The sequence below is a fragment of the Mandrillus leucophaeus genome, unplaced genomic scaffold (genome assembly GCF_000951045.1).
Source record: "Mandrillus leucophaeus isolate KB7577 unplaced genomic scaffold, Mleu.le_1.0 Scaffold573, whole genome shotgun sequence".
Taxonomy (NCBI): domain Eukaryota; kingdom Metazoa; phylum Chordata; class Mammalia; order Primates; family Cercopithecidae; genus Mandrillus; species Mandrillus leucophaeus.
In genome coordinates, this window is record NW_012106175.1 from 1,182,523 (window position 1) to 1,208,574 (window position 26,052).

The 26,052-nt window shown below is 43.9% G+C and overlaps 1 protein-coding gene across 4 annotated transcripts in view; it reads right to left on the reverse strand.

The window, feature by feature from the left end:
* The window catches only part of NMNAT3 (nicotinamide nucleotide adenylyltransferase 3), a 108,587-nt gene extending 90,715 nt beyond the window's left edge, over positions 1–17,872 (reverse strand). The window contains exon 1 of one of the 4 annotated variants that reach the window (XM_011998537.1): positions 17,524–17,872. The gene's annotated coding sequence lies outside the window, so the exon portion shown is untranslated. The remainder of the gene's footprint in view (positions 1–17,523) is intronic. The other 3 variants (XM_011998535.1, XM_011998534.1, XM_011998536.1) reach the window with 3 other exon arrangements.
* Positions 17,873–26,052: the final 8,180 nt, after the last annotated feature.

The following is a 26,052-nucleotide window of genomic DNA, read 5'->3' on the forward strand; positions in this document are numbered from 1 at the left end:
GGTCTTCTGTGTCTGTTTTACTCAGCACAATGTTTCTGAGGTTCACTCACATTGTTCTGTGTGTCAGCAGCCTGTTCCTTTTCATTGCTGAATGGTGTTCCATTATTTGGCTATACCACAGTTTATCTGTTCTCCTATTGATGAATTACCTTTTTTGTAATTAAAGATTATCACTGATTCGAGGCTATTCTGTAACACAGTTGCACTCACTAGCATTCGGACCCATTTGTCTTGCTGAGGAGATCAGAGGTGCTCAAAGTTAGCACAGCCCTCTGGCCTATGGGAGTGTATGAAGAACATAAATAGTGCATTTTATCACCTTTGTGATGGAAGATCAGAAAGCACAGTTCTAGAGTAGAGACTCCCCAAGTGTGATGGAATACAAGACAATTTCAGGTAAGAACTTAAAAATGTCAAATGATAATATATTTGTTTTTACAACTATGCCCCATTTATGGCCTGTGAAACTAATTTTCCTACATGCAAGGGATACATGGTTTGCTTTTTAAATATATATGTTTACATAACAGAAAAGCTGATTTAAAGAAAAATATTAAACAAATATACGGGGGGAACAAAGATAAGAAAAACCTCATGAGGCTTGCATGCAGGCATTTGAGGTGTGGCAAACATTCTTGAGCAATGGTTGTGAATCCTGGATGCACATTAGAACCAGCTGGGAGCTTTAAAAATCCCCCTGGCCTGGGTCCCACAACCCAAGCCTTTCATGTAATTGGTCAAGGTACATCCAGTCATCGATAGTCCTTAAAAGCTCCCCAGGTGATTCTAGTATGCAACGTAGGATGAGAAACATTTTGGAAAGTAGTAATTTTCAAAGACCAGCAGTATCAGCATCACCTGGGCGCTTCTAGAAATGCACGTTTTTATATCCCACTCCAGATCTTTGCAATCAGAAATCAGGGCTGGGGCCCAGCAACTTGGGTCTTCACAAGCCCTGTGGGTGGTTCTATTTCTTGAAGTTTGAGACCCATTGCTTTAGAGGTGGATGGGACAAGTCCAAAAGGCCACTGCTGCCTCCCGAGACTGAGGTCTCCACCACTGTGGTACTTCTCCAGCCAGTGTCAACTAGGTCTGCCTGGTCTAGCTTCTGGGAAGCGCCTCTCCTCCTGAGTACAGAGAGGATGGGGGCGTGCCAAGTGGTGAGCAGTTGCTGGCCAGTGACCAAAAGGATGACAACCTATGGTCCATCGAGAATTAACTTCAATCCACAAACCAGTTAATCAGCCCTCAGAAAATCGAGTGTTGACTACAATTTTATTTTCACTATGATTTTTGTTTATCAGTGACCTCCTTCCACTCCATTACCCTTGTTAATTGAGAATTGACTACACAGTTAAAATGAATGTTTCCTCCACTAACAGAGCTGTACCAGATTCATCTCAAAGTCCCTCACAGCTCAAGAAAATGTGATGAGTCTGCAGATATATTGATCTTATACAATTCATTTCACCAAGAATTTATGAAATTACCACTAAGGTCACCGGTTATGCGTTCACATGTCCAAAGGCTTATAGGAAAGAAATGGAGTTTTATCTGAGGGATAATATTGTATTTAGAGAGCTAAACCAGAACTTGGGCAAAACCTGGCCTCCTGATTAGCAGTGATGTCTCTATTAAAAGATATTCAATATAGTTCTTCAGATTTGGTAAAGTCTTTGGAAATATTGTTACCTTACAGTGAGAGAGAAGATAAGGTAACAACAAACACTCCAAGGGCTGCTCCTCTTCACCGGCTGGCTATTTTGATAAGAAAAAATACAAAGTAAGACGAGGCTAAGGGGAGATCAAAAAATCTGATTATTCCAATGCTAAGTTTGAAAAATGAACTTTCAGGTAAAACCAAAAAGATTAGAATTTGCTAAAGAAAACGTGCTGGGGAATCTGAAGTGACATATGCAATGCCTATTAAGTAGTGTGTACCATGAGATATTTCACAAAACACCATGTTCCTTTTTTTGTATCATAATACAGTAAAGGAATACCACCACCACGAAGGAAAAACCCGCCCACCTGTTTGTGGAAGGACAGTCGCACACCACAAGGAATCTTTCAACGGTCAGGTAGCATAAAAGACTCAGCCAACTGTTTCTTATTTGCTTGATTGCAGATTGACTATAAAGAGCTCAACAAAAGCACCTGTGCAATGGGGCGAACTAAGAATCAAGTCTGGTGATAAGGCTTTCTTGAGCCTGTTCCCAAGATTTGCCCTACCATGGGCAAGGCACCTAGTGTAGGGCTGTGTCTACTTCAGCCTAAGACTAAGTACATCCTAGTACTCAGTGAATGACTTAAAAAAAAATTTGTTATGGAAAATTACAAACATATAGAAAACTAGAGGGCTGGGTGTGGTGGCTCGTACCCGTAATCCCAGCACTTTGGGAGGCTGAAGTGCAGGGATCACTTGTAGCCAGGAGTTTGAGACCAGTCTGTGTAACACAGCAAGACCTATCTCTACAGGAAATTTAAAAAAACATAGCCAGGTGTGTTGGTGTGTGCCTGTAGTTTCAGCTACTTGGAGGTCCAGGTGGGAGGATCTCCCAGGCCTCCTTCCAGGAGCCAGTGAATGCCAGTTGTCTCTCTTCTCCTACCTGGTAACCAGCTTTGTCTAAGAGGCTGGATCTGGAGTCAGATGAACCTAATTTGTAATCCTGGCTCTGCCATGATGGGTTGTTTGACCTTGAGCAAGCTGCCTGACCTCTTAGAGCTTCTATCTGCTCATCTGTAATATGGGGGATAGAGACCTGCCTCAGTGGGTTGTCATGAAGATTATATGAGACAGTGACATAGGCTATCCCACAGTGCCTGGCCCATAGTAAACTCATTAAAGTTCAGTTGCTAACGCTGGGGGTAGCAGTAATAATCTTTAAGGCCATGAGAGTAGGCAATAGCATTAGGGTGATGGTCAGGCAGAAGCTCAGGGGTCAAAGAGAGGCCCACATGCTACCAAATCCTCAAGGTGGGCTCCTAGCTCCTGCTTCCTCTGACGTACAGTGGTGCTGCTGGAGATGGAAGTGCTGAAGAATTGGAGGAGGAAGGCCTTGCTGACTTTAGGAGCAGAGAGGTTCTCCAAGGGTGCCTTGGCCACCCATTGGGCCATCTGGTGTCTCCTATTGGCCTCTTAGTAGTCCTGTACCTTACCACAGAGGCACAGACTTTGGTTCTTCAGACACCTACCCATCAGCTACTCTCTCTTTGCTCTCTTTTAATGACCCCCCAATCAATATGACTATTTATGAAGCATCTACTATGTTCCAGGATCTTTTCTGGGTAATTTTCAGACATGATTTTCCTGACTGTAAATGCCAGGCTTTTGAGGGAGGCACGGCTATTCCCCTTTACAGGTGTATTCCTTTCCTATTGCTTTTGTAACTACCCCAAGCTTAGTGGCTTAAAACAACACACATTTATTATAGTTCTGGAAGTCAGAAGTCCAAAAGGGACTAAAGTTAAGGTGTTGGCAGGGCTGTGTTCCTTTCTGCAGGCTCTGGGGAAGAATCTATTCTTGTCTTTCCCAGCTTCCAGAGGCTGCCACATCCTATGGCTCTGGCCTCCCTTCCATCTTCCAAGCCAGCAATGGGCAGTCCAGTTTTTCTCATGCTGCGTCTCTCTGACTCTCCTACCTCCATCTTTCACTGACAAGGACATTTGTGATTAGATTGGGTCCACCTGGATGGTCCAGGATATTCTCCTTATTTTAGGGTCAGATAATTGGCAACTTCAATTTCATCTGCAACCTTAATGCCCCCATGCCACAGAAACTAACGCATTCACAGATTCTGGGAATTAGGATGTAGACATTTGGAGGGCCATTATTCTGCCTATCTCACAGTGCTCAGAGAAGCAATGGTGCTTACTCAAAGTCACACAGCTATTAAGTAGTACTAGACTCCAAGGTTAGATTCCAGGATCTCAAACCTAGCTGTGCTCCTGCTACTTCACTGTGTGAATCTGGGCCACTTAACTCCTCTGGCCTCAGCTTCCTCACCTGTAAAATAAAAAGGCAGTCGAAACACTCTCTAAGAGTCCCTCCAGCAGCTAGTTCATGACCCTCTGAGCATCTGGGCCTCCCTCAAACTATACACATGACCCGAAGTCAGGACCCTACTGAGCCCCCACCTGATCTGTCCACACTGACCCCAGCTCAAGTACTGCCCATGAAAGGAGAAGATGTAGACTTATCGTCACAGCAAAGACTTTCTTCTCTCCCTGGCTGGAATTTTCTGAGGCTTTTGTTCTGGGAAGCTTGGAAACATGGATTTAAGAGCACCTGACTGTCTTCACCTCAACACCCTCCAAGCATACCACACAAATCTAAAGTCAACTACTGTGTTTTTTCCCCCGAATTCCCAGCTTAGAGGGAAGTAAGGATTAAGGTCTCTTTGTGCAATGAAAAGAAAAACAGAAGGTGAGAACATCAGACAGTAAACATATAGAAATGTGAAGACTTGTTTGTTGAGAGTTCCCAAACTAAGGCATTAAACATTTTTTAATGCAATTTTTAAAAGCACTTTATATTACAGAAAATACCAAACATAAATGAAAGTAGAGGGATTAACATAGGAACCCTTTCTTAACTCAGGTCTAGCATCCCCAAGTTAGATACTCTTTACAGTCTGAAATTCAAATTTTGAATCACCATCCATGGTAGGCAGCTCCATTGTGTGGTCCTGCAACACCTTCACTTTCAAAACTGCTAGACTATGATTCCTCATGATTCTGAAAAGTCTGTCAATCAAGATGGCTAGAAAACTTCAACTATCTGTGAAAAAGGAGTGGCCCAGGAGCCATGATTCCTGAAGAACAAATCAGTTCCTCTTTCAATAGGGATACTGGAAAAAAAGAGTGTCTTCTGAGACAAGGGGCTATAAACTCCATGTAAGCCTGGAACTGCTATCTTCCCTACCTTAAAGAATGAAGCCAACTCAGTGGTAACAAGAGCTGAAAGACGGAGAAGGTGAGATTCCTAGCACCATCATCTAGCTGACAACCTGGACCCAGCTGTGTCTGATTCCCCAAAACGCTTCCATTATGTTAGCCATACTCCTAATTTTGCTTAATCTAGCTTCAGTGAAGTTTCTCTTCCTTACAATAGAAAGAATCTTGAATATAAGCCATCCCAGAAAGCCTTCTTTAAAGCAGTGAGCACAACTGTCAATCTTTCTTGTGAAAATTAGAATTTTGCCTCCTTAATTTAACAAAACAATTTATATTTCTTAAAGAATACATTTCCTAGCAAAAATAACAAAAGACTGAGATTTAAGAATACTTCCTTGACAAAGGAGAATTCTATTTTGCTGGATTTTTATCAGGACAGCAATTTTTCAACAATATCTTAGTACTACTAATGTGATGACCACCACCTGCACCCTCCCCCACAATAAGCTCCTGCTGGTGCTATTTTTGAACAGGACAAGCTGTCAGGGAGTAGTTCTGGGCTGACCTGGGAGACTCTACAGAAACTAGGCTTCGGGCTGCTGTCTTCTGGGATACACCCTGTAAATGAAGCCAGGCCAAACAGGGTATAACCAGATTCCAGTTTCAGTGACAGATTGAGGAAGAAACACACAGGCCTTAAGTGGTACCTGCCACTGAGAAATGCAGTTACAGATGCAATAAAAGGAGGTGAAACACAGGCCCCCGAGATACCTGTACTCATTCACCTCCCTCCCTCCTTCTTCCCTCCTTGGCACAGACCTCCTCAGCAAAGTGTGGACACAGAGCGCCCTATGCTAGGCAGTATGGAAATAAGTTACAGTAGCCACAGTCCATAATCTCTAGCAGCCATGGTCTGGTGAAAGGAGACATGGTAAGTGCCATGACAGAATGAGGTATAAGGCACTGTGGGAAGAGGATGACCATGTTGGCTCGAGCTCTTGAGGAAGGCTTCCCAATTCTCTCCTATGAAAGATGGCATGTTATTCACTGCAGCGCTGTCTGTAACAGTAAAAAAAAAATTGGAAACTGCTCAGTGCCTACCCGTAGAAAACTAATTTAGTGATCTCAGGTAAAGCCCACAATAGAATACTATTCATTTGTAACAGGAGAGAGAGAGAGAGAGAGATCAAGATCTTTTTGTACTGATAAGTCATCTCCAGAATTATTTTAAGTGAAAAAAAAGCAAAATGTGGGACAGTGAGTATGAAATATTCTTTTGTATAAAAAGAGTGAAATATCAAAATATCTATAAACTCTTAAAGCATATAAAAATACAGCAGTGATTGTCTATGGGGAGGCAAATGTAGAAGCTATGAGATGAGAGGGAATATTTTCATTGAATATATTCATATTTATTTTTCTTAACTTTTGAGTCATGTAAAAATGTTGCCTATCAAAAAATTTAATAAATAAAACGGAAAGCTTCTGTGGCATTCCAGGTGGTTCTCAGAGGAGTAGTCAGACATGTTGGAGACCTGTGGCAGGATGTATTTTCCAACCCACACACAACAGCATGCGCTGTCCATAAGCTCTTCTTACAATGGGACGGTGACATGCCTCCCACAGTCAGGAGGGTCTATTCCGTCCCCCTGAAGATAGGCAGGCCAGAAAATATGGCAAAAGTGATACTATGAGGCTTTTGAGGGTAGACCGTAAGAGGTGACCCAGCTTCCACCTGGTCCTCCAGGGATACCTGTTCTTAGGACCCAGCTGCCATGCTGTGCAGAAATCTAGACCACCTGATGTGCCATTCCAGCATCCCAGTGGAGGCCCCAGCTGCCAGCCACCATCAATTGTCAGTCACTGAATGAGAAAGCCTTTTAAACATTATTTTGAGTTGTGTTAATACATAATAATTGTACATATTTATAGGGTAACTTGTGATATTTTGCTACATGCATACAATGTGTAATGATGAGGAAATCCATAACCTCAAACATTTATCATTTCTTTATGTTGGGAACATTCCAAATCTTCTCTTCCTGCAATTTAAAAATCTACAATAAATTACTGTTAACTATTGTCACCCTATTGTGCTATCAGACACTAGAACTTACTCCTTCTAACTGTACATTTGTACCCATTAACCAACCTCCCTTTACTGTACCCACCTCATCCCTCCCCAACCCTTGCTACCCTCTGGTTACTATCATTCTACTCTACCTTCATGAGATCAACTCTTTTGGCTCCCACATGAGTGAGAACATGCAATAATTTTCTTTCTGTGCCTGGGTTATTTCACTTACCATAATGTCCTCCAGTTCCATCCATGTTGCTGCAAATGACAGGATTTCATTCTTTTTATGGCCAAATAATGTATCATTATGCATATAATACCATGTTTTCTTTATTGATTGATAGAATGGTTGGCATACTGATGGACATTTAGGTTGATTCCAAGTCTTGGCTATTATGAATAGTGCTACAATAAACATGGGAGTGCAGACATCCCCTCAATATGCTGATTTCCTTTCTTTTGGGTATATACCCAGCAGTGGGATTGATCATTTGATTGGTCTACTTTTAGTTTTCTGAGGAACTCCCATACTGCTCTTTATAATGGTTGTACTAAGTTATTTAATACATTCTCATTAATGATATAGTAGCATTCCTCTTTTTCTTCATCCTTGCTAGCATTTATTTTTTGTCTTTTTGATAATAGTCATTTTAAATAGGGTGAGATGACCTCTCATTGTGGTTTTGATTTGCATTTCCCTGATGTTAGTGATGTTGGGGATGTTCCATATGTCTGTTGGCCATTCATATGTCTTCTTTTGTGAAATCTCTTTTGGATCATTTGCACATTTTAAAAAATCAAAATATTTGGGCCTTTTTTTTTGTTATTGAGTTGAGTTCTTTACATAGGCTTGTTATTAATTCCTTGTCAGATGGACAGTTTGCAAATATTTGCTCCCATTCTCTAGGTTTCTCTTGAGTGAGGAAGCCTTTGGAGTGGGTCCAGCCTCAGACCCCCTCTAACTGCCTCTGAATGAGACCCAGAGTGAGAACTGCCTAGTTGAGCCCAGTCGACCCCCAGAATTGCAAGAGATAATAAAATTACAGTTTTGTTTTAAGTTCCTAAATCTTAACCCACAGTTCTTCGTTCGTGTGCTTGTCTTACACTTGATCTTCCAAGACAGAAGCCTTCTGACAAGCCCATAATGGTGTATGTATGACTTCAAGGAGGTAGCAGAAACAATCCGAGAGGGGCAAGTATTTAGTCAGCCTTGTGCAAGAGGAAATAGTCTAGAACAAACAAAACATGCTGACTCTGGATGCCTACAGGAGCTACATGAGAAAGCATTCAACAGGCTGCTGGGCACAGATGTCTGGCTTATAGGGAAAGGATGTGATAGAGATAAGGATATGAGAGGTATCTATATAAAGGTGATGGTTAAAAACCAGGTGTGTGAATGAAATTATCCAGGTGTAGTGTACAGGCAAGAGGAACCCAAGGGAAGAATCTTGGGGATGCCCCACTAAAAATGCCAGCACAGGAAAGGGAGCAGGTAGAGAAGTCAAAGAAGAAACAATGAGGGAAGAGAGAAGAAAGTCCAAGAAAGAACAGTTCAAAAGGTGGGGCACGGTCTGAGCTATCACATGTTGCACTGAAAATGTGGACAGAGAAAGCCTGTAAGATTTGGTAATGTGAAGGTCACTGGTGACCTATAGCAGAGCAGTCTTCCTGAGGGTAGGAAAAGAAAATCAAAATCTCAATGCATTTCCATTAATACAAATGACTTCAAACAAACTCTATAAGAGAGAGAACAGCAAATAATTTGGGGCTTCCTGTTTTATCTTCTTAGCAACATTAGAGGAAATGAAGAAAGAAAATCAAAATGCACATGATAGAAGGAAAAAAGGAAGGGAGACAGTCAGTCATTGACAAATAGAATACCTACCATCTGTATAACAGAGAGGTGGCTCAAAAGGCACTAGGTGGTCAAACCAGCTGCCTCTTGAATTCATCTTGAAAAAATTTTTTTTGGAAGGGAGACTATGAAAACTTCCTTTGTTGACCATTCCCAGAAACGGCAGGGACAAATACAATGGTCATCTCAGTCTTTATGGAATGCATCTTGGACCATAACTTAAAGGGAAATGACTTCATTTATCTAAAACACTAAGATCTTGAATTCTTTCTACACAAATCTAAAATGCCCAGAACTCAAAGCATATGAACTTTAACCAGTAAACCCTATTGAACTTGCTACATAATTTACAATTTTAAATCATTTCTTGGAGTATGGCCTTCATTTGTAGTGACAAATATTCCAATAGACTTAATAAATACATAGAGAGTGTTTCTAGAATCTGCATTATGCCCCAAATTTCTGCTGCTAGTCCTCTTCTATGCATGGCGGAGAAAAGCATATAAAATGGACTGGGGCGCTGGGTGCAGTGGCTCATGCCTGTAATCCCAGCACTTTGGGAGGCCAAGGCAGGCAGATCACTTGAGCCTTGCAGTTCAAAATCAGCCTGAGCAATATGGTGAAACCCCATCTCTACAAGATACAAAAAAAATTAGCCAGGTGTGGTGGTGCATGCCTGTAGTCCCAGCTACTCATGAGGCTGAGATGGGAGGATTGCTTGAACCTGGGAGGCGGAGGTTCAAGTGAGTGCCAAGATCGTGCCATTGCACTCCAGCTGGGGCAACAAGTGAGACCCTGTCTCAGGAGAAAAAAAAAAAAGAATTGGGATCCACAAAACTATAGAGTGAATTAAGTTGAAATGTCAGCACAACCATACAGTATGCCTCGTTTGTGAACAGATATTTTAATGAAGAGCTTGACTTCCACTGACAGCATCTCCATCTCTTTGCCTGAGTGTTTTACCTGGTGACTGGAACCTGCCAGAAGAACCTGAGAATTAACTTCCCCTAAGGAACAAAGCTAAAGCAATGACTGACAGAAATGGCATGTGTACGTACACCCAGCCCCCAGCCCCATGATGGCATAACTCTGAGATGGTTCTATGCTGGCTCTGGAGATCCCCATCAGGATTAAAGCCCAGCTGCCCCTGCTGGTCATGGCTGCTTGATGGTACAAAAAAAATTAGCCAGGTGTGGTGGTGCATGCCTGTAGTCCCAGCTACTCATGAGGCTGAGATGGGAGGATTGCTTGAACCTGGGAGGCGGAGGTTCAAGTGAGTGCCAAGATCGTGCCATTGCACTCCAGCCGGGGCAACAGAGTGAGACCCTGTCTCAGAAGAAAAAAAAAAAAAGAATTGGGATCCACAAAACTATAGAGTGAATTAAGTTGAAATGTCAGCACAACCATATAGTATGCCTCGTTTGTGAACAGATATTTTAATGAAGAGCTACTGAATCTTTAATTGGAGATGAAGTGATGGTACACTTCCCTAGCTCATTTCCCACCATTTTGCTAGTGCTTCCTGGGGTCCACTCTCAAATGAACTACTCAAACTCAAGTCCTTGCTTGTGTTATGATTTCCTAATATTTATTAGGATTGAGTTTAATTTAGAACATACCATTGGCCATGCACTAGGCTTTGGCCAGGATTAGGTAGCAAATAATACACAGATACAAGGCCGTCACAGTGAGAGTTGGCAGTGCACACATAATATCCAGTTCCTGAGATACTAGAATACAATGGCTGCAAGACAAGAAGCCAGAATGAGACAGGGCTACCCTAGGCAATTGCTAACTGTGTGCGTTGGGTTGCAGGCAGAGTTTGCTGAAATGTCACCAATAAGGCCTCTGAAGGCTGCAATTCCAAATTCCTCCTTCCTCCCACACTACTGGGGACCAGGAGAGGCAGTGGCCTTCTGTAACTTAAAAACCCTGAGAATTCAAGTCTACAGGGCCAGGGTGAGTACATCTGCAGGCTGTTCAGCCAGGAACCCAGATTGTATCCCCGGACTGGAAACCTGGAAACAGGGAGCCAAACCTGGCTTTAACATTCTTTTTGATTGGATGATTTAATTCAGGATAAGGCCACAAAGGTAGTGCCCTGAAATTACAAACTGAAGAAAGATCATTGTTTAATTTGGCTGATTTTAAGATTTTAAAATAGTTATAGGAATAATAAAACAATATAGAAAGCTTGATATATGAAAAAGGTTATCCATAATTCCCCTGTTCGTATGTAACTCTTATCCCCTTAGAGGGTTCCCTTGAAGGCTGTTTTCCTAAATATGTCTGTTATGTAATGGCATTCTGTTCCCAGAGCATGTTAAGGTTTCCCATGTGACCAATCTTCATATTTTTAAGTACTACATAATATTCCATCAGCCCGTCGTTCCGTAATTTGTTCTCCTCCTATACTGTATATTCAGATCACTTCTAAGTTTTCACCATTACAAATAATGATGCAGAGAGCATTTTTATACAGTGGCTCTTTCTACTTTTCAGATTATTTTCTTAAAGCAGAATCTCAGAAGCAGCCAAAAGGTAGCAGCATTTCAGTGACACCTGAAACAGGCAGCTCCTATACTTTTATCATCGATGGTCCTTTGATTACTTACAAAACACAGCATGAGTAACAGACAGTGGTATCCTTTCTCTCACACACACAAAAATTAAGACAAGAATGATCAAGAGCATCATACAAGTTACATAGAAGAAGGCCAGATGGGAAATTAAAAGCAAAGCAGTCTTTGTTACTAAGTATAAGGTTTGTGCAATAAACCTACTACTGATCTTTAAAACGAAGATTTGAAAGTGAGTAATAATTCCAAGTTAGACTCCTACACACTAATTCATGTAACAGGCATTCTGTCCTAATGATCACTGGCTCACAGAGAAGCTTCCAGCCTTCTAAAGGTTTCTCTTGACCTGACCTGGTGTGATTCCCTCACTCACACTGACACTCATTCACTCCCATCTGCCACTTATTGAGCCCAAATTCGGGTTGGTTTGCATCACATGTTTTCATCATTCTTTTCCTTTATGGTTGTAAACCTTTCAGCGAGCAGCCTGGCTGATAGCAGGGCCACTGATGACAGTGGTTAGGATGCAGTCAGGCTGAGCCATGCTTGTCAGCCTTGCTCCATACTCTACTCTTTCCAGAACACTGTGGCAAGTGGGAAGGAGCAGAATCAAGGCTCTAACCCCTACACACCTGCCTTTAATATGTTAACTCTGCTTCTGCAAGGCAGTTACAACCTCCACCCTGGGCTGTGTACTGCCTTGACACTTCATTTTTATAAGAGAAAGCAAAGAAAGGGGGTGTGCTGATGGAAGGGGGAAGGCAGGAAGAAGATTGGCTCTAATTTAAAATCATCTTAGGAGCTCTAAAAAGTTCCAGGTTGACTGATGGACACATTTACTCCTCAAAACCCTTTTCATAAATATCCACCACTTAACATGTACTTTCAAGAGGCATAAATACTGTCAACGTGTCAGCCTTTATGAAAGGGAGATTTCCAGAACCACTTCTTTTCTCCATGGCTAAGAGCCACACGATTACAGTCCTATTATAGCTATACCTTGAGAATATAGCCCTTCCCCACCAGTCTGGGCAAGGCAGGCAAACTCACCCCACTAAGAGTAGCATGGAGGCCTTTTCAATCTCTGTGCAGCGATGCATCCTTCTTTTGCTGCAGAGAAGATGGCAGCTCATCTCTGGTGATAAGGTCTACATCTGAGACTGGTAGGGATTGGAGATGTATTTTGTCAACAGCTCTGGCCAAAGTAACTCTCTAATAATATCCAAGTATGGACAGAGAATGTTTCCTGAGACTGGATCACATCTTATTTTAAAGAGGCCTTTAGTGTGATTTTCTCCCTGTTCTCAGTGGAAATGAATGGGTTTTAAAGGCAAGCATGGTGCCCCTCTGGAGAACTGCTGGTTCCACACGAAGGACTGTGCTGGCATGGCATGGCTCTGCATGGGTAGGATCACTGCCAACTCACCCTGCCACAGCTGCACACAGATGAGTGGGCCCACCTTTCTGGACAACAGTAGTCAGCAGTGCCCTTCTTTCCTCTCAGCAGACCAGTAGCCACAACATGATCAAATCTATGCCAGAGCCTCAGCCTGGTGTGCCCAGGAGTATCAGAGAAGGAGGAAACAAATAGGCTCTCAGGTGGACTCTGTCACTCAGAAGGGAAAAGGCTCCAGTGTCCACGCCACCAGATTTACCCTCAGATGAGCTGGATCCCTGTTTGCTGCTGCTACTCAAGATGAGATGTATGACACTGAGAACTGCAGTAGCCCACCAGACAACACCCGAGGAGGAGCTCTGGAAGCTATAAAGGGGCAAGTGAATTGGATCACAGCATTATTCTCCCATTTGGAAGCTGAAGCACAGTTGTTTTTAAAAGTATACATTCTCAGTAGGATGACCTTGGCAGCATACACCACTGCTTACCAGGATTTACAGAAAAATATCATCCAGTGGTCTTCAAGGGTGTATGAAAAAATGAACATAACCCTCCATCCAACACTTTGGGCCCCTCTCTCTCTAGTGATACTGACTATATTTCTCTATCTTTCTCCCTTCCACATACGGCCCTGACACACCAGGCTCCTCCTTCAGGAGAGTTAACCCAGTTTAAAATGTGTTGCCGTATGTGTGTTTATGTGCTTAATTCTATTGTTAAATCTGTCTCATGATGTGTGCGGACTCCATGAGGGTCAGGACTACGTCATTTTGACTCACTGTTCGAATCCCCAGGACACTGCTTGAAGTATTTGTAGAAGAAAGAAAGGGAGGAAGGAATAAAGAGAGAGAGAGAGAGAAAGAGGACAACGTGCCAGGCATGCTGCTGAGTACAGGCAACACTTGGTCCAAAGCTGCGGAAGTGCTCACAGCCCATCAGAGGAGCTAATTCAGCATAGCCAGAGAAGGGCAGGCCGACAGGCACCCACTGGTACTATGGGAAGGCTGAAGAGGGATTCAGGAAGGCTTCCCAGGCATTCTGGATTTAGGGGCAGCTCTGGCCAGAGGCAGGGACAGCAGAGAGGCACAGGGATGCAGACCAGGCCTTCCCCCGGCAGGAAGGCAGCCCAGACACAGCACTCCTGGGTGGAAAGAGCAGACAGTGCTGACTTCCAGATGCATGGTCACCCTCATCCCAGGCACTTCCACCTAAAACCTATTATAAAGAATCTTAGATTTCCCTGGAGCTGATTTCTCAGATTCTCTCTAGCAATAGAATGCCCTTCTATTCCTAATTCCTAGAGTAGCACGTGGGTGTACGTGTATGTGGGAGAAACAATGATGAAGGAATCATGAGTCCACTGCGGTTTGCTAAATACCATCATGCAGAACGGCACAGCTAAACCAATGGGGCAGGAGCTGCCATCCTGAGGCCTGCCCCGCAAAATGCGATCTGTCCATCTTTACTGGGGAACCATGATAAACGAGCAAAGACAGACACTGGTGAGGACAAGCCACTTTATTTAAGAGCTTTGACAGCCCAAAGTGGTTTAACATAGATGCATGGAAGATTTATTGAGATGATAAAATACCTGAACTTGAAAGGCACATAAATTATAATTTTGCAGGTTTTTTTCTTTTTAAAATTTCATAGTCAAGTGCTTTAAGTAATGAATGAAATGCACATAAAGTTGACTTCATTTCACACAAGCTGTCTGGTTAGTGTCTGCAGAGTGCCTTTGCTTCCAGGTGGGACTGAGTTCAGAATCCATGCCACCCATCTGTGCCTACGGCCTTCAGTTTCCTTATCACAGTGGAGATCATTGGGAAGATGAATAAATATAATAATAAGGCAGCCATTATTGACAGGGCACTTACCATACTACACGTTGTACACTGAGGTCAGTGCCTCATATGCTTATCTTGCTTAATGCTCCTAACATCCCTATGAATTAGCTACAATGATTCTCATTTTACAGATGTAAAAACAGGTTTAGAGCACTTTGGTGATACATGGGAAAGTCACACAAGCAATTTTATCTGCTTACAAGACTACGGTGTTCACTACGAAGCTGCGACATACATGAAACTATTTGGCCCTCAGCAAATGCTTAAATACATTAGTTATCTTTCCTTACCTTCCAATTCCTTTTAAACACACACACACACACACACACGCACACACACACACACGTGCACAGATACAGTGAAAAATCTGCCTCGGGTTTTTGTTCACTTATTTGTTCATTACCGATTCATGCCTTTTTGGCCTGGTACTCTACTGGGTGCAAAGTTTGCAAAATTAGACTCCATAGCTCCCAGGTCAAAGAGCCAGACCAGTCTCAGGCAGTTACCATGCTCAAATGGATGGCAAGAGTCTGCAAGGAGCAGTGGCAGCCCCCTGCAGGGAACCCCCACTCAGCCATCGGTTAGAGACACATCATCAAAAAGACCATTTTAGACCTTTTTCAACCCTAGTTTTACCCAACTTTTGCTATGCTTTCTTTGGCCTGAGTCTACGAAGACACTCAAACTTTGGGACTTCCTGACAGTGCAGCTGCCCAGGAGGCCCTTTATCACGCAGAACACCCCTCTCTGCTGCCAGGCTCTTGCTTTATGGCAAAACCACTGCAACAGATAATCTCACTCCCAACTAATCACCCTGCACAGTTCCTCATACCGCCTCCACTCCTATCCCTCTCCTGCCGCTGCCCTGTTTTGTTTCAATTTTTGTCCAGCCTAAGGAACGATATCAATAGTTATAGTAGTAGTATCCTCCTACATGTCAGGCACTGCTCTATGTATTTTAGGTCCTCAGTAAATCCCCATAATAACCTTCTGAGGTAGACAGTACAACTATGCATATTTTAGTTCATTCAGGAGAAGTAAAGGGTAGGAGTTAATATTTCTTCAGGGCCAACTATATGCCAAGCACCTGTTAAGCCTGCACAATCCTCATGACTCACATGGTGAGTGAGCTGCCCAGGGTCAGTCACAGAGCTGGGAAGTGCCAGGTCTGTGACCACCAAGCCTGGAGCTTCCCTTCTTATGGGCTGGCACCCTGCTGTGGTCTGAGAGGGGAAAAGAGAGGCTGCACGACGGCTGCCCTCTCTCCTCTTCCCTCCAGTGCCCTCTGTTAACATCTTAACTGTTCTTTTTTACCACTCCCCACAAATGGTGCCAGACTCCTGCCTCATCTGGGTTCCCCCACTCTCTGGGCCTCTCAGTTTTCATAGAGCACTTCCTTTGTCTACATCAATGGTGTGAACAGAGCCAAATAAGAAATTAGGATCATTTGAGCCAATAAAATACAGTGAGCAGCTGACAGGTGTTTCCTGAAACCTAAAATGCTCTCCCAAATCCATGGGGTCTCAAGGTCTGATATGTCCTCAGCAAGGTACCAGCATAGTTGCTGCTTCTGGGAAGTCTTCTGTCCAGTTTTAGGGGTGACACCAAAAGCTGAGAACCACCAATGAAATTCAGGAAGTAACTGATGCTCAGTGGAGCTGTGTGAACCATACCTTCAGGGGCTCCTGGGTGGCTTTATGAGAAATGTGCACCTGGCCAAAAATAGAGAAGCTTTCCCCTGCAAGGCCAGAGGGTCACACCCCTTCCTCTGGGTTCTGCCAGGATAGAACAGTCACTTTATTTCACCTGGCCCACCCGACATGGGCTCCAGAAGGGCAGGGACCCTGACTGATTTCTCTCTGAATCCTCAAAGTGGGTGCCAGTTAAATGTTTCAAGAATGAACAACTAAACCAGTCATCGTTTTAGAGAATAGGCTGTTTGAGAGATTCTACTCAGAACTACTTATTTTATAGAGGAAGAAACAGGACTCAAGGAGAGGGGAAGTGACTTTGCTGAGAGGCAGGCACACTGTGTTCAGTCCAGAACAACATCCAGCCTTGGATATTTAGTGCTGAGTAACATCCAGCACCCATCATGCGGTGCTAAGTCATTTACATTCACCATTTCCATCCTCAATGGGTAGAACAGTCCCATTTTACAGAGGAGGAAGTTAAGGTGAAGGAACTTGCTTTCTCCCCAGCTCTCTGCAGGCCAGCCCCACCGACCCTCCTTTCCTCAAGCCACATTCTCTCCCAACAAAATGAGTGTGCTCTGTTGTTCCCCGCCCGGGAATTCTCTAAAGTTTTAGTTCCAGCAGCCTTTGTAGCTGGGGGCCCTGATAAAAACTCTCCAGCACCCTAGACTTTCAGTCTTCATAGCTCTGACTATAGTTTTAACGTTCACACTTGTTTGCATAGATATCCATTTGCTGTCGGTCTCCCCCCACTGGACTGTGAGTTGCACGGGGGACGGCACCACGTTTGTCGGCCTGCCACTGTAACCCCAGCACTTAGCTCAGCAGCGGGCACTGAGTGGCACACGTTATCTGTTAGACACCATGCTTATATTTTTAACCTTTGAGTGCACGAGTGCTAAAGGTGGGATCCGAACCCACGTCTCCGGGGCTCTGGTCATAGCCAAAGGGGTGCTGGGGGTTAGGTTGATACGCTGCAGTGAGAACCAACCGCGCGCAGAGGCAGCGCGGAGCTGTGCCCCGGTTCGCTCGACTCCCGGTGGCTCCGTACTCCACCGCCACCTGTCGCCCCAGCGAGGACTCCCAGGACTCCGTTGGGGGCCGGGAGTCAAGAGGGTCCTGACGTTCAGCCGCGATCCAGGTCCTAGCGGGCTGACGAGGGGCCCGGGCTGCGCTTACCTGCTATTCGCAGGGCTCAGCAACGGCGCTCGGCGAGTCTCGGGGGACTGCGGGACACTGCGGGGGACCAGGGGACCTGCTGGGCCTAGCGGGGGCTGTCGGTCAGCGCGCGACCCGGCGCCCGAGGTCCGGGAGGGAACAACGTTTGGTCTCGGTACTCAAGCCTGCCTCCGGCCCGGGTAGCCTCGGGTCTAGACCGTCTAGTACCTGAGCTGGAGGCGGAGCCTAAGGCTAACGTGACCTTGCGCTCCCTTGGCGGCCCAGGGTGGAAGGTGTCTGAGGCAAACAGATCTGCGCCCCGCCCCCTCGCTGGGGCGGGCCCTAAGGAGACCCGGCCCTGGCCGCGCCCCGGGTCCCTAAGCCCCGCCCTCTCCCCGCCCCCGTCACCGCCCGTTGGCTCCCCACCGCCAAGGCCGTTTTGTGTTGCGTGCGTGTTTGCTTTTTATTTTCCTGTTTTGTATTCTGTTTGTTTTGTATTTTTATTTAATTTTCTTTTTAAAAAAATACACGAAAGTAACGCCCACTTACTTATTACGAAATAAAATTATCTAGATTTGCTCATAATGAAAGCAGCAGGCCACCTCTCCCTCCCATCATAGCTCTTTTTAACAATTCCTCTGTTAATTTCTTCTGGTGGTCACCCGCTTGTCGCAAAAAATAAATAAATAAATAAATAAAATAAAATAAAAGAAGCTTACATGGCGATTTTTTAATTTATCCATTGACTTTCTGCCATGTTATATGAGGATTTACTCTCTTACTGCGCGGCCCGTTTCCTTCTGACAAATTTACACCTCTATTCTCAATCCCTTCCCTGGAAAACGCCAGACCTCAAATCAGCGAAGGATTTCTGGGGCCTGAAGCATACACAGTTGTGTGGGGAGAGGGGAAGAGAGGGCTGCTTAAGAAAGAGAAGACAGAATTGGGGCTTGCCAGTGGACATTTATTTAGAATGAGAAATAAATCATAACAGAATCTTGGGGCCTTGGAGATTGGGGTCCCTATCCCTTGAGACCTTCTGAGGAAATTTACGTTCCAAATTTGCTTCCCTAATGCAGTCTGGCTTCCTCTGCCTACCCAGAACTCTCCATAAGCCCCCAGGGCTCATGGGAGCCTTGCAGGGAGAGGCCTTGAAGGACAAGATTCACTAGATTCTGCCAATATGGTTTTCTAATGGAGTGAATTGGAGTGTGCGAAAAAGAGAGCCATCAAGGATGATGTCAAGGTTTTTTGATTGCTGTACACTTAATTTCCAGCGTTTCCTAGACACAGGGACACGTCCTCATCTTAGTATGGAGAGTGTTTTATAAGCCTGTCCCCATCATCAGAGCCTCACAGTGCACCCATGAAGTTGGCTGGACAGGTGCACTGTCCGCACTTTTAGGAGGCCCATAAACTTGTCCCTTGTGTATTAGCACAGGGGGCATGCAACTTGCACCCAATAAGTACCCAGGGAAAGAGTACTTCCCCACTCACTCTGAAGACACAGTGTCCATGCCCTCTCGGATCCCTTTTCTCTTACCTGTGGTGTAAAATGTGGCTCCAGAAGGTGATCTTGGACAAGTCTCTTTACCTTCCCAAGCCTCAGTTTCCTTTCCTATAATGGCTGGTAACAATCCCTACCACACTGAGTTTTGGGGAGGATTAAGTGGCTTAACATCTTTGGATATTCTCTAATTGACAAGTCGGCTTGTTTCCCAGCAGGGTGGGAGGCTCCTGAGAAAGCTTAGGGATTTCTAAGAACCTTGTGTAGCATGTAGTACCACAGGTTGATTAGAGGCCTTTGATTAAAATCATGGGCTGAAGAGTCATTCTGAGTCAGGGCCCTAGGCCAGGGAGGGAGAAGCTGCACACAGGGAGCAGAGAAGAGGCTGGGCAATGACTTCCTCATGCAAGGGAAGCTTTCTTTGCCTGAGGTAGTGAAGACTAAAGCTTGGTCTAGGAGGAAGCCTGGTTTCCTAGGCAAGAAAAAAGGAATGAATTAATGGCATTCGCAGCAACTGGATGAGATTGGAGAGTATTATTCTAAGTGAACTAACTCAGGAAAGGAAAACCAAACATCGTATATTTTCATAAGTGGGAGCTATCCTATGAGGATGCAAAGACGTAAGAACGACACAGTGGACTTTGGGGACTCAGAGGGAAGAATGGGAAGGGGGTGAGGGATAAAAGACTACAAATTGGGTGCAGTGTATACTGCTCGGGTGATGGGTGCACCAAAATCTTACAAATCACCACTAAGGTACTTACTCATGTAACCAAATACCACCTGTTCCCCAATAACCTATGGAAATAAAAATATGTTTTTAAAAAAGTAGCATCCCCTTGTGCTGGAAGGTAAAACCTCATATAATAGCCAAGCTTTACCTAACCTAAGTGGGGAAGATGCAGTGGCTGAGAAATCCATTTTGGAGAGGCAACTACCTCCTAATTGTTTAGAAGGAGGAATACGTAAATGCAAGTCATGTACTTGCTTAAGCTCACAAAAAGACTACTGGATTATGGGTATAATGGTAATAATATTTTCAGATCTCTCCTTTATTGGTAAGTTTCATTTTTCCTGGATCTTATCTGCCATTATGGCTCAAGGGAGGTGGCCACCTAATGCCACCTCAGGAAGGAGGAAGATTTTACGTAGAGGATGGCTCAGCTTGAGTGCCTCAGAACCAGATCCTGAGGTAAGAATTAATGCAAGTAGTTATTTGAGAGGCACATGGAACACCAGCAGAGTAGTGAAGAAGCAATACAGGGAAGAAAAGGGGAGCTCAGTAAAATATTAAGCCAGCTACTATAATAGATGATTAGGGCTTAATCCTAGGGGAAAACCCTAGAAAACAGTGTGAAGAGCATGCCTTGGAATCATCCCACCCAAGGCTGCAGGAGACAGGTCTCTACAGGGAAAAAAGCTGGAACTGACCACTTAGCTCCTATTTTTGAACATTTAAAACATTATTTCTAGGCATAAAATGTCATTACTAAACTGAGATCTGGCTATAATATAATACTTTTCTGCAGTTTCCTTCTATCACCTAACGGTGTGCTGATGAAGTTTCAGGAGGAACTCTTTGGGCAGTAAGCAGTGTGCAGATGGATGAGAGTCACAGTCCTGGGTTGGACCTGAGGACATTCTGGAAAGCTTGCTTGTGGATGGATTGTGATGAGGCCGTAGACTGGGGCAGCCTCTGCTTTTGGATGAACCCATTCTAACCTTGACTTCTGACCTGTCACTGAGGAAAAGCAAGCTTTGCGTGGGTAAAAATAAAATGTAAAAGGGAGACTGGTGGACTTTTCAAATGACCAAAGAGGGCCGACTTTTCAGTCACTGCCACGACTTCAGCAGATAGGCGTTTTCTTTTCTTTTCTGAGATGAAATTTCACTTTTGTCAATCACGTGGGAGTGCAGTGGCGTGATCTTGGCTCACTGCAACCTCCACCTCCCGGGTTCAAGTGATTTTCCCGCCTCAGCTTCCCAAGTAGCTGGGATTATAAGCGCTCGCCACCACGCCCAGTTAATTTTTGTATTTTTAGTAGAGACAAAGTTTCATCATGTTGACCAGGCTGGTCCTGACCTCAGGTGATCCACCCGCCTCAGCCTCCCAAAGTGCTGGGATTACAGGCATGAGCCACCGTGCCGGGCCAGGTGTTTTCTTACAAACAGTGAACAGATAATGCTCATGCCAGATCTTCCTTATACAGGCATCAAAGCAGGTCCTCACTAGAAAACCTCCACTTTGTCAATTTGGCTTCATGGCTATACTTACTATTGAGCTAAAATTATGCTTTTAAAACGTGAGTTTATAACACTCCTCTGCTCAAAAGTTTCCAGTGGCTTCCACCACAATTAGGGTAAAATCTCAAGTCCTCCCCCTAGTGTGCAAGGCCCTCAAGGATCTGCTCTGACAAGTGCTCCAGCTGTCAGCCGTTCTCATCTCTGGTTTCCTTGACTCTGTTGCTGTTCCTTGTATACAGGGCCTATTTGCACCCAGAACCACATGTTGTTGTCCTCATTGACCTAAATGACACAGTGCCCACTCTTACGGTAACTTTCCCAATTCATTAGCTTTCTAATAGACTGCTCCACTTAAACAAAAACACTCCCATACAACCCCTTTTGTAGTATTTATTACCTATCATTGGAGGATATTTTACTCATTATCTCTCTCCCTCGCCGAAATGTAGTGCCCAAGAGGGGCTGAATCTTTGTACATTTTGTTCTCTGACAGTTCTCACACCCACAACAGTGCCTAGCACCTGATATTCAATAAATATCGGTTGAATGAATGAATGCATTGAATTGAGCAAATGAAAAATATATTCAGCACACATACAGATAAAAATATTCTAGAATGCAGATTTTCAACTAATCTAGGTTAGGTTCCTCTCAAACTGAAAAAAATTGTTGGAACACAGAGAGAAAAATAAAATGAAATGTCTGAGCCATATTACATAATCTGATTTATAATTACAGGTTGAGTATTAGACTGAGAACTTTCGCTTTTTTATATTTGACCCAATGTCTACCTTAAACATTTAAGCAAAGGTTAGCTTGAAAGGCTACATACTCATTTAAAAGCAGTAAAAAGAAGCAAGGTTCTCCTAGTCACTTTAATAATTCAGAATGGTATTCTGTGGCTTCTGTTGGCATTTGAGACCCCAAGGTGGTAACTGGTTACCTGAAAATAAAGGCCTTGATCAAATATTTAACATCTCACTTATTTTCATTTTCTGCATATTTTGTTTTCCTGATTCTCACTTTTTTTTACCCATTCTGCAGTCACACAATTCACACACTGAAGTTAATAGAAATGTTTCATGGATTATTAAATGCAGCTAAGTAATGAGTTTTTGCTAGAAAATAAGGCCAAACTAGGGCCACTTTGCTATTCTAACAAAGTAATTTTTCCTTGAGGGTATAGACTATGAATTTACAGAGGCCTCTACCCTTTATTCTGAAGTTTTGTAAGGCAAATACATTGCTGCAGGAGAGGCTTTAAAGTGGAAAACAGATTCCCCGTGAAAACGTGTTTTATGGTGGCACAATTAAGAAGTCTTATAATCAAGAACAGTTGAAAGCACAGAATTATAAGTGGACCCTTATAATTATGGCAAGAAAGACACTAAATAGTGCCTGTTTGCTAATGAAAACATTGCACTCTGGTGCCAAAAGCAGTGGAGTGGGTTTTGGTTGGTGCTTACCTGGGCTAATTGTCCAAGGAGTGCTCCAGTAGCAGCATCCCAATGCTGTCAGCTGCCGTTCCTAATGGAGCTTTTATATATTACCCCATTGCTAAAACCCTAATCCAGGCTTTGATGTCCATTTGGGCCTACTTGGTACAAAAAGGGCCTTCTGGAGGTGGTCAAAGTCATAATGGAAAACACTTTAGGAATAACCTATCCTTTTGTGATCAGGAGAGAGTACCCAGAGAGGTTAGGTGATTTTCTTAAGATCACACCTGACCAGTGGTGGGTTTGGAGTATCAGGACTTTTTTGTTAGAAGCAATTGAAACAGTCTCTGTGACCCAGTAGAAGGGAGTTTGTTGGCAGGATTGGGCCTTCAGAACTTACAGAAAGTTTGGAGATCCAGGCTTAGTATGGGATAGAGAGACAGAAACTCTGAAAAGCTAGAAAGTGAAAACCCTGGGAATAATCTCTTAGTAGAAATGGTCTGGTCAGGAAGCTGTTGCAGAGATAGATGATTAAACTCCAGACACTTCCTATGCCCTTGTTTCACTCACACACTAGTCAAAGTCTTGGAAGAGGCCCTCAGATTGGCCAAGATTAGTATACACTCTCCTGCTTGTCCTGGGAAAGGTGTTGGCAAACTCCTTCAACTGCAGATGTTGAAAGGAAAGCATTTGAATTTCCTCTCCTACTAAGACTCTCATAGTGGAGAGGGACAATTTCCCAAAAGGAAACCCAAAGGATGCTGTTAGGAGGAAGGCAGGGATGCAGAGAAGCCAGAGTGCAATGAAGCCCCAATTCAGTTTAGAGCGGTAGACTTCTGTGCAGCTAGAGATGGCCATGAGAAGCAAACAGGAGTCTACCTGGGATTAGTAGGAAGATTTTGCTTTGCAAGCACAGGAGCTTTCTGTCCCTCTCCTGCTGTTTCCTTTTGGCTTAGAATGTGGGTATAAGCCCAGAGGTCAAGGAGCCATTATGAGTCTCAGAAATGAACTGCAAGCGTGAACTCCAAAGCCACCTACTAAGGATGGCTGAGTGAGTGAATAGGAGTCTGACATATTAAATACATGTCAAATATATGTTAAATACATGTTAAATACATACATCTGATATGTTAAATACATGTTAAATTGTGGAGCTGCTGTACCAGCTCTGAACTGCCTACTTCCAGGCTTCTTATTTTATAAGAAAATTTAAAAATGGACCAAGCCACTGTAGTTATCAGTAACATTCAGCCTAGCACAATCTGATAATACAAATTAGTCCTAGGATTCTAGTCTCTCAATCTCGTGCAGCACCATTCCTATTCTGCTTACAAAGACATGGTTCCTGCCTTCAAGGAGCTTATGGTTGAATTGAGGTTATATTAGTCAGGGTTCTTCAGGGAAACAGAATCAATAGGATGGATGGATAGATAGATAGATAGATAGATAGATAGATAGATAGATAGATAGATAGATAGATAGACGAAGACATTTATTAAGGGAATTGGCTCACATAATTATGGAGGCTAAGAAATCCCACATCTGCCATCTGCAAGCTGGAGAGCCAGGAAAGCCCATGGTGTAATTCAGTCTGAGTCCAAAGACCTGAAAACCAGGGCAGCTGATGGTGTAACTTCAGCTTTGAAGCTGAAGGCCTGAAAACTGGGGCAGGCAGGAGAGATGCTAGTGTAAGTTTCTAAAGGTCCAAGAATCAGAAACTCTGATGTCTGAGGGCAGGAGAAGATGGATGTCCCAGCTCAAGAAGAGAGATAATTTGCCCTTCCTCTGGAAATTTGGTCAGTTCCAGCTCTCAGTAGATGAGAGGATACTCATCCACATTCTTGAAGGTGACTTCTTTACTTGGTCTACTGATTCAAATGATAGTCTTTTCCAGAAACACCCTCATATATGCACCCAGAAATAATGTTTTACCAGCTATCTGGGCATCCCTTATCCCAGTCAAGTTGACACATAAAATTAATTGTCATAGAGATTAAAATCATATTCAAGCAACAAGAGAGCAAGAAAGTGTGAGGTATAATATATTCTGAACTGCAAGGAGCACACTACATCAAAGACAGAATGCAAAGGAGGTCCTTGCCTAGGCCCTAATCCCTTCCTCTGGCCCCTGTGATTTGTCTGTTTTTGCCGCTCTCTTCTGTATCTTTACCTTCTCCTCTTCTCTGCTCTCTTCTCTTAGCTTACACAGAAGGACACATCTCCCCTATCCTTAAAGACTCTTCCCTTTATCTAATGACGTCTCTAATAACAAATCTCTTGCCTTCTCTTCTTATTCAGATTTCTCAAAAGAATGGTCTGCCCACACCTTCCCTAGTCATTTAATCTTCAACCCAGAGCATCTAGTTTCTGTTTCTACCTCCACACTGAAACTACTTTTTCTGATTGCTAATTCCAATGGATAAATATTTGTCCTCATTTTACTGGACCTGTTGGTTGCATTGGATGATATTGGCTATTGCCTTCATAGAAACCTCTCCTCCCTTATCTCTGTGAACTCACATTCTCCTGGTTCTCTTCTTACCTCTTGGAGTGTGCATACTTTCTTGTCAGGACTGTCAATCAAAACATCAGACCCTACCAAGCTAATGGGAGAACACTGTATCTCTCCTTAGAAACTGAGTCATGAACAAATAAACTATGACACTAAAAATGGTGGTATTCATCCATTTTCACAGTGGTGCCCTGGTAGAATTGTTGAAAAAGAGCTCCTGCCACACAGGGCCCCAGAGCTTCCAGGCTTCTCTCTGCTCCCCTGCCTGGTTCTTCAGCTCCCCAGTGGCCTTCCTGCAAATCTTCTTTTCTTTTATACTAGCCAGAGTCAGTTTCTGTTGCTGTGTCCAAAGAAGTCTTTGTGATACCTTGATGCATGCTCAGCTTTCTAAATACACATGTACTGAGAGGGCTGTGAGCCCTGGTTTATAACTATGTCCCCCGGGAGCTTGCCCATCAAAGCTCACATCAAATATCACCTGCTCCTTCTTGCAGCCTTCCCTACTCCATGTTCCTGTGGCAAAACCATGTTGATCTTTACTGCCTCAGCAAGGCCCTGATCTGCAATGATCCTCTAGGGTCTCACCGGCCCTTTCATATTTGTCTCTAATGCTCACAGCCAGAATAGCGTGGTCACATTCAGTCTGCCCAGCTGGTCTAGTAGGGCCACAGGGCCATATCCTGATCTTTCCTACTAACCTAGTGTCTCCTAACTGGTGCTGTCCTGCCTCAGATGGTAACTTTACAAAGAGATGACAGGACTTCTCAGGCAAAGTTAGATCCCATAACTTTGATCTGTCTTTTGAGAAGGAGCTGGCAGGAAACATTACCCACTCTCAAACTTCAGAGCCC